Raw genomic sequence first — 10,202 nt, 5'->3', positions numbered from 1 at the left:
AAGAAATGTAAGAACAAAAATGATTTAAGGATTTAAGCGATTATAAATCATTTATAAACGTTAGGCAAGCTAGGCTTGTTGAATTATTTGTCCAAAACATTAACTTATATTATATGCATAAATCATAATGCACCTCACATGACCAGACAACATTGGATATAATTAATAACTAATATAATTTTCTGCAGCCACTGTAGTGTTCATGCATTGAATCCCCTCTAAATAATGACTGAATTTGTATAATGGATTCATGTGAAAACATTACAAATGGTCTGTCCACAGTGCCTTTTCCAGTATATATTGCCAAGTGTAAGAATTTTGTTTGTTCTTCATCAGATATTTACGGCTGATACCTTATTTATTTTATTTATTTGAGCAAATTGTCTAGAAGTCTAACATTATTTCAAATGATTTATTTAATTGTGTGCTCTTTATGAGGTAAATTAGCACGATTGTCTAATCTTAAGTCGAAGCTGATTTAATTTGATTCATCATTGACTTAACTTGAACTAGGGATCAGTTGACTTGATTCATATGATTTAATTCCATTTGGAGTTGCTTTTGATAAAGCCCGTTTTAGTGTTGATCCATTCAATCGACCAATACTAAATAGAATGCCAGACATTTAAATACTGGCAAATTTTTCATAAGTTTTTCCGTATGAAATGTAGGGGCATTGTGTTCTAATTACCTTTTTACTAATTTATTTGGGACTCGTTTGCATTTTTTAAAAAAAATTGGGACCATGATTGCAAATAGTTATTTCTTTTTTCTTTTTATTTTATTTAAATATTTTATACTCTTTGTTTCACAACTTTTAATTGATAAAATTAATGAAAAAAAACTTTTTGCGCAATGAAAAGTGAAAATAAGGGTGAAAATGTCAAAAAATAAAATGTAAAGATGTTATGTGCTAATTACCCCAAAAAATTAAATGAATAACCTACTTTTTCGTCCTTTTTCACTTAAAAAGAACCCAATCAAACCTTGAAGTTAACATGTACTGTATTCCATCCTCTCCATGCGAGTAAATCAAAATTAAATAAAGAAATTTCCAACTTATATAAAGACAATTTCCAAGGGAAAAAAATATTAATAAATCAAGACTCGTGATGATCTTGGACTTGGACTTGGACCAAAGAACAAATGATCTTCGTCAAAACTTTCTAATTTCTGGGATGCTTCATAATGGTCAAATTGCTTTTTCACCAAGTTAAGCTTAATCCCCAAGAAATCAATGCTTATTTAAGTCATAACGCGTGTTAAATTTCTCATTGTACATTTAGCATTTTCATTTTGTTAATCCAAAAGGATTAATCCCGTTTTGGATGTGCTAAGGTTGCAGCTTACTAGAGCTTGTTAAGATGAGTAAACACAAGGGAAATAATTGGTACTCCAAAATCTTGAAATCTTTGGCTTCGTTCTTGTGTATATCCAGTAAAGGCGAAAATGTAAAAGCTTCGAAAGCTAAAGGCCCAGAGGAAGCCATGGTTTCTGCAGCAAAGCATTTCTCTAGTGCACATAAAGTGCGGTTAGATTGATATATATATAGAGAGAGACATTTGAATGATTTCTCAGGTCCGTTTGGCATGACTTTTGAAAAGTCAAAATAAACTTTTGAAATCCAAAAGTTGTTTTGAAATTTGTTTTGTTCATTTTAACTTTTCAAAAGTCATGCCAAATGAGCCTGTAATTTCTTCACCAGTCTTTTACAGATAGCAAAAACAAAAATCGTGTCAAAAGAGCTCTCAATAAAGCTAGAAAAAGTTGTATTTAGCAAAATACTAAAATTTGTTGTGTATGGGTGTAAAGTAGTTTTATAGGTCGGCTTGGCCCATAAGCCCATCCAATGCTGGGTCGCACCATGCCATCGTCTTTGGGCTTTGGCCATAGCATGGCATAGATGGGTGTGTTGGGCCATGCCAAACTCCACTTCTCTTACAATCACAAGGAAAAATATGGATATTGATTCATGGTTCTCAGCAAACACATGTTACACAAATTTTGTGCCATTTCTACTGTTTTACACATAATACTGTGATATGAGATAATTTTAAGCTAAATCTTAAAAGAAAAGGATATATCTTCAAGGCTTTCCACTGTCACCTAAAAAGAAGCTAATCTACAGTAACATGCAGCTAACCAATGAATTCCGATCAACCTGCACTAACACGAGAGAAGATTTGTTCAGCCAATTCAAAACTCTACTCCTCTTTGATTGTCTTTTTCTCGATGTTACACTTGCACAGATAGAATAGATAACCACTTCTTTGATCCGATCAACAAATCTTCCTTCTGAGAAATAAAGTAAATGAAGATTGTTTGACAACCAGGTATTGGACCTGCCACCTGAAGAAACATTGACATAGTCATTCAATATTAAAAGATTGTGCTATGAACTTGAGCATTACATGATATAGTTGCAGAAAGTTAATTGAGAAATCGGAATCGACACATGAAAAAAAAAATAATAATAATAAAAAACGAAAAACAAAACAATACTAAAACACTAGGTCATGCTTAGTTGACAAAATTTGAAAAATAAAAAGCATTCTTAACTTGCAGTTTGGATTCAAAAAACCTTACCGTTAGTCTATGCACGAAGCATTCAGATGGAAGATTCAACACGCATCACGTAATTTGGTCAAAAACTATTGAAGTTCCTTTCTGCCAGTTTCTTCTCCATTTTCATTATTTTTGCATAATTTTCATCAGAAAAGCATACTCGTAAGCTGTCTCCAAACATTGAGCAAAACGGCCGCCTTCACGAAAATGTCCCCCACTCATATTGGTCTGCAGGATGACTGAAGAAGAACAACTTGAACATGCAGTGTCTCGTATCTTGGCCACCCATTTGGCGGCTTCCCAAACACCCACTCTGAGGACGAGAAAAGATTAATACTATACATACTTACATTGTAATATACCAGCAGTGCAATATAATACATCGTACCACACATGCAATAAAATCAAGAAACAGGCTTTTCCTGCCCCCAGGGCATATCTCCCAGTGGCAAAGGGGAGGGTGGATAGGGTTCAGCGCAGTGTGCAGAGTTCGATTCCCCGCAAGGTGAAATTGACTTTGTTGCAAGCGGGAGTTACCATATGGGTTAACAGCCTTGGCCTATCCATATGCTCTCCACCCTGGCTCCTGAGAGGCACATCCTGCGATTTACCTCCTCTACGATGGCTCAGGACAGGGTCGATGAGGACCCTTAAGGTTGGGGTTCAACCTTTTAAGAAACAGGCTTTCCAATGTAAATAAGTTTGCTATGCATATTAGAATTACCGGGAGTCATTAAATGAGGCTGACACAAGCATTGAAGGACAGCAATTATGGAAACTTATTTATAGATTTTATTAAAATAGAGTCTATGAAAGACTTTGATTAGTTTATAGCAAATCCATAAAAATAACTTGAAAGTCTATAAAATCCACAAAAATCGCCACTTAAAAAAGTCTATAGAAGCCTTTGAAGTACCAATTGAATAAATCCCATTTAAAACTCTATTTAAAAAAAAAATGACCACCAAATAAGGACTATATGATTTTAATAGTTTAATAAGTAAAATATTAAAATTTGTAACTTATTAAATGTAATCATTGTTTATTAAGAATGTAGAGTGAATTTGAAGATTCAAAATCACTTTTTATTTTACAAAGTTAAAATAAAAATTCTCTTTTTTGAAACTCATTTTGACGCCTTAGTTCTTCGAAATAAAAGAGCATTATAGTTAGAGCCTACTCAGTATGCTCAATATGGTAGTTTACTGGAAAGAAAAAGTCCCAAATACATGAAATTTTTGAAAGATTTGTTATCGAAGCTGACATATTGAAATGTGATTTACGTTTTTTTCTTAAAAGAAAAAGTAAAGGTTGAACCCAACTTTGAGGATCCCCACCGCCCGCCCCCTAGAAGGGAGGTAAATCGCGGGATGTGCCTTAACAGGTTAGGGAACAAGAGCTGCATATACACTCCGCCTACAAGGAGTTCACTTCCATATTTCAGGAATCGAACCCCCACACTGCAATTGTCAGCAAGGCGTGAGATAACCTCATTCCTGTCCTTTGCACCACTAGGTTATGCCCCGGGAGTTGATTTACCTTTTTTTTTCAATGAATGCATGAATGTAAATATTTTCTGTATTTATAACACGATTTTTTTTTTAATAACATGATTGTTACTAGAATTCTAGGCTAAGAAAAAAGAAGAATTAATAAATGGAATAATGTTATTTAGATTTTTTTTCGAAACTCAGTTTAAATAAAAATATGAATATGGAGAAGGAATATTGCAAATGCTAGATCTGCATCCCGTTTCACCGTGATTTTCTCTAAAGTAAACGAACCAACCCGTGAATCATAAGCTATAAAACAATTATTCCCACTCTATCCTTGACAAAAGAGTTATGAACCCGTGACTTATAAGCAATTACAAAATAATTATGGTGTTTCCCTAATCCTTGACCAAGATCTAATCATTAAACAAATAGAATAAAATAAGATTATGCATTTCAAAGTATTCCTAAATTATAGTAACAAACATGTTACATAAAAAAACAAGTATAAAGTCACTTTGCGAGTTGAAAAATAGGGAGTGAAGAGACAGATTGATATGTCAAAAAATAGTTGAGTGTTTCTGTTTTAATTTTTCAAACAGTGCAATCACGCATCAACATGTTGAGTTTGGATTTAAGCATGAATGCATAGTATGACTGAAAAAACAAACGATAATATGACAAAAAAAGGTTACATCATTTGCACATTTCACACCATCAATTAATGAGTTAGGCATGCAATTAAGGGAAAAAATCTCGTAACATTGTCATGTCCATTGGTTAGTCCAATCTAAAGCTTTGAAAGACACCTGCACCGTCTTGGGCGAAGGTAGATTTATTTGGAACGACCTATCCGTTTTAACACGTTTAAAAATAGATTTGCTTTATCGTGAACCAAAAAAAAAAAATATAACCTATAAACTCAGAAAACTATATCAAAAACAAAAGTTGTATTGAGAGATAAATTTTACATTGAACAAAAATAATAATATAAATCAATAACATATAAGAATTTGAATTACTCTTCTTACTAAAGTTGACCTTTTAAGATTGAATGTCAATATTGAATATGGTATTAGAGTTCACTGATCTCCAATAAGTAATTCGATTAGATTAAAACTCAAAAAAAAAAAGCGTGCAAAATTCAAGATTGATTTGCTCAAACAAATTAACATCTTGCGAAAATATGTGATGTATAAATTTCACATTGAATAAAGATAAATACATAAACCAATATATAGGAATTTGAGCTACCACTTTTGATAAGGTTGATATTTTAAGATGGAACTCCAAATCTAAATAACATGTAATATGAATTTAGACTAACATGCTCACATTTTTGTATTATTGGCATTTTTATATAGCTTGAACAAGTAATTGTTATAAAGCCCTTTTCTCCCTCGCCCAAAAAATAAAAAATATTATATATATATACACACACAAACCCTAGCCGGACTCCTCAGATTCGGGGGTGGGTATTTTTTATTTTTTGCATTAAAAAATGGGGTGGACCGGGTGTATGAGAGATATTCTGGCCAAGTCAGTTAAAATGACCCAAGCATAATAGCATTTTTGATATATATATAAGTCCTCTATTAATTGGAAAAAAAAAATTTGACAAAAAATAATGTTTCGTACTTGTGGCAGACGGTGTTAATGTCCCAACCCACATGTAGTGTCGGCTGAAAAATGTTGAATCTCTTTATACCTTTGACCAGGTGCACTTTGTCCTCGAAGAAAGTCAAGAATAGACCAAAACCTGGTCAAATTTTTTCTTGCCACGTGGAAAGTGCACTAGATTCTTCTCTCTTCAGAGCTTCATAATAAAACTCTGGACTCGTCTAGATGTACAGAACTTTTTTTTACATACTTCTTACAAATAACACACATTGATGAGGTAGGTGATCTAGTTTTTGAAATAAAATATTCACATGGGTCCCACTCTCATGTGAGATTTCTGTAAAACTTCTGGCAATAGTTGGTCTGTACACTTGGATTTTCCCTAAAACTCTTTACCCCCTAAGTCCATGCCAAAAATTGTCACTTATGCAAGTCTTTCAATATTAGAGATGATCTAATTACTTTAGTGTCACTGAATCAACCTTTATTCGCGGCGCATGAACTTGCTATAATACTTTGCAAATTTTCTAAAATTTTAGTCATGATGTTCACTAAGGTCCCGTTTGGTAGGGATTTTTTGCCCCAAAAAATTGATTTTTTGACCGTTATTTTATTATTCAAGGCTTAATTTTTGACTTCTTCTCTCACATGTGGACCCCACTTTTCTTCTAACGGTCAAAAAATCAATTCTCAAAATCCCTACCAAACGGGCCCTAAATCGACCTTTGCCCCCAATGACGGTTTTTATCTAGTCACACAAAAAAAAATAAAAAAAAATAACCAACATATTGTAGACTTTTCTTATTGTTCGAGGGATAACCCTATTTTTCTATAAATTAGACAATATGAAACACGGACATTGTCATTGAAGAATGTATAAATTAGACAATATGAAACACGAACATTCATTGAAGAATGTATATAAGTATTTTTAAACCGTTCAAATTATAAAAAAATAAAAATGAGTGGTGGATGAGTGAGTAATACTTATAAGACTAATTAGGTAGGACTTCTGTTTTTGTTTTAATTTCTTGTAGAAGAGTATTTTTTTTTTAAAGAAAATTACCTTAATAGATATTTAAAAGCTAATTTCTAAAATATTTATCTTTCGAAAAAGTTCTAGAGGAAGCCACATTGGACAGGTTTTTCTAAAATCACTGGCGGACCTATATATGGTCTTAGTCTTTCAAGATTTTTGTTTTTTTTTTTGTTTTGTTTTTTGTTTTTGAGGTTTTAGAGCCAAAAATTAGTTTTAGGCAGTAACGATAGTTGGGTTTTTTTTTTATTAGAATAGAGTTACAACGATGATCGAACAATTGAGAGAGTGAGAGTTGAGATTATTTTGTCATCTGCGATATTTAATTTGAAAATTCTTTGGAAATTATTATTTTTCATATATGTGAGATTATTTGGAATTCTTTGAGAATTGTTATTTTACATATATATGAGATTTGTGAATCTATGACAATGATCTCTTGTATGTGTTCATGTAGTATAAATAATTTTTTCATAACTTTTTAATAAGTGTGATCGTGCCATACTAACACTAAATGTCTGCGTCCGCCATTGTCTAAAATCTCTTCTAATTAGAAGAAATATATTTATAAAATTAAACATTTTCAAAAGCAACTTTTTGAGTCTTAAAAAGCCATTTTAACTTTTCAAAAGTCATGTCAAATGAACTCATATATCTCAAGAAATGTGAGAACAAAAATGATTTAAGTGATTATAAATCAGTTATAAACGTTAGGCAAGCTAGGCTTGTGGAATTATTTGTCCAAAACATTAACTTATATTATATGCACAAATCATAATGCACCTCACATGAGCAGACAACATTGGATATAATTAATAACTAGCATAATTTCCTGCAACCATTGTAGTGTTCATGCATTGAATCCCCTCTAAATAATGACTGAATTTGTAAAATGGATTCATGTGAAAATATTACAAATGGTCTGTCCACAGTGCCTTTTCCAGTATAAATTGCCAAGTGTAAGAATTTTGTTTGTTCTTCATCAGATATTTACGGCTGATACCTTATTTATTTTATTTATTTGAGCAAATTGTCTAGAAGTCTAACATTATTTCAAATGATTTATTTAATTGTGTGCTGTTTATAAGGTAAATTAGCACGATTATCTAATCTTAAGTTGAAGCAGATTTAACTTGATTCATCATTGACTTAACTTGAACTAGGGATCAGTTGACTTGATTCATATGATTTAATTCCATTTGGAATTGATTTTGACAAAGTCGGTTTTAGTGTTGATCCATTCAATCAACCAATACTAAATAGAATGCCAGACATTTAAATACTAGCAAGTTTTTCATAAGTTTTTCCATTCCCAAACTTGTGAAAATTGTTAAAGATGTGAAATAACTTTATGGATCTAATAGGAAAATTAGCCCCAATACTTTTGGAGAAGTGAAAATATACCCACTTTTTAACATTCTTAATATTTACTCTATTTTAAATAACACTTAATGATATTTACCCATAATCCCCTAGCTTTTTACGAAACCTAGGAAAGATAATTAGATATTCAAATTTCGAGGAAACTACTAGGAGTCACACTAGTATTTGCTTTTGAAATGACTAAAGTTCTCCAACTTTCCATCATCGACTTGCTTTCTTTAACCACATCTCCATTGCGCTATCAATTTGTCAATTCTATTCTTCTAGCATTGTTATTCGATTCACAGTTCATTAAATTTTTAGCATTGCTGTTTCTACTTTGTTTTTTCTTCTTATTTCTATTAGTGCTTGCTATCGGGCAATTTTTCAAGTCAAAAAAGAGGAGATCATGGTGGTAGAAGGTGACAGTCACTGTTATTTCTGGATCAAAACGTAACGATGGTGATGGTTGTGGTGGTGCGATGACGATGTTAGTGCAATGGTTTGGTTAGTTGTTGAATGCAATGATTGTATGAGATAGTGATGATGGTAGATGACAATGTCTATGTTGATGCAATGGTTTGGTCAGTTATCGAATGCAGTGATTGTATGAGATGGTGATGGTTGTTGACAGGTGGTCATGTTTGTGAATGGTAACATGGTCGAGTGACTGGTAACACATGTTATCCATGTTCAATTTTGGTAACATAATATGTTACCGTGTTACCCATGTTTTATTTTAACCCATTTGGTCTCCATTAATTTTTATTCCATTATATTTCATTTTTCTCTCTCCTATTTTTAACTACACAATCTTCTATAAAATGATATTACACTTAAATCAAAAAAATTTATTTCTTTTTCAACTACTCATTTTAAAAAAAAAAAACTATATTACCCATTTTCATTTTCACAACATGGGGGCCAAATGAGGGTTAATTACATTAGGTAGCGAATGATGAATCATTTATGGTGGCGAAAGTGGTGTTTGAGTTGGTACGCTGATGGAGTGATTGGCAATTATCTTAACATGTAACTCATAAAAAATCCTGATTTCAATGAAAATTGAACTTTATAAATGAAAAAGGAAGCAATTCAAGCCCAATTAAAATTTTTAAAGTGTAAAAAAAAAAAAAGTATAAGCTCAGGACACTTAAAAAAACAAAAAAAAAAAAAAAAAAAAAAAAAAAAGTATAAGCTCAGGACACTTAAAAAAACAAAAAAAAAAAAACAAAAAAAGAAGAAGAAGAAGGATAATTAGCACATAACGTTCTTACATTTCACTATTATTGTGGAAAACGACATTACCTTTCATTTTTTGGAGCAAAAGGTCATTTTCATCAATTTTCTGAATTATAAGCTGTGAAATGAAGAATATACACTTCTATTTAAATAATAATAATAATAATAAAAGACCTTTCATTTTTTTTTTTACCCTCAATTATCCATTTTTATCAAAATTTTCAATAAAAACTATGAAATGACGAATATAAATTTTATTTAAATAAAAAAGAAAATTATTTTTTTAATTTCTAATTTTTTTATAACCTATTTGGAACTTGTTTGTACTTTACGGTGCTTTTTTTTGTTTTAAATTTTTTAATAATTTATTTTGGATTAATTTGAACTTTTTTTTTTAAAAAAAATAAGGATTGTAGTTGCAATTATTTCTTTATTTTTCTTTTTTTAAATTTAAATAGGATGGTATATTTGTCATTTCACAGTTTTTTTATTGAGAAATTGGATGAAAATTGATAGAAATGATGGTTTGTGCAATCAAATGTATAATTAAGGTGAAAATGTCAAAAAATGAAATGTAGGGGCATTGTGTGGTAACGAACTTTTTATTAATTTATTTGGGACTCGTTTGCATTTTTTTTAAAAAAAATTGGGACCATAATTGCAATTAGTTATTTCTTTTAGTTTTATTTAAATATTTTATATTCTTTGGTTCTCAACTTTTAATATATAAAATTAATGAAAAGAACTTTTTGGGCAATGAAAGGTGAAAATAATGGTGAAAATGTCAAAAAACGAAAGGCAATGATATTATGTGCTAATTACCCAAAAAAATTAAATTAATAACCTACTTCTTCATCCCTTTTCACTTAAAAAGAACCTAATCA

The 10,202-nt window shown here is 31.1% G+C and overlaps 1 long non-coding RNA gene across 1 annotated transcript; it reads right to left on the bottom strand.

Moving 5' to 3' along the window:
• Positions 1 to 1,290: 1,290 nt before the first annotated feature.
• Positions 1,291 to 3,333, bottom strand: LOC111398933. The gene is made up of 3 exons (XR_002703448.1): positions 3,290 to 3,333; positions 2,587 to 2,878; positions 1,291 to 2,349 (listed from the first exon to the last, which is right to left on the bottom strand). It is a non-coding gene; the product is annotated as an uncharacterized LOC111398933 (long non-coding RNA).
• Positions 3,334 to 10,202: the final 6,869 nt, after the last annotated feature.

This window comes from Olea europaea, chromosome 8, assembly GCF_002742605.1.
Source record: "Olea europaea var. sylvestris chromosome 8, O_europaea_v1, whole genome shotgun sequence".
NCBI lineage: Eukaryota > Viridiplantae > Streptophyta > Magnoliopsida > Lamiales > Oleaceae > Olea > Olea europaea.
This window is presented reverse-complemented; position numbering and strand designations above follow the sequence as displayed.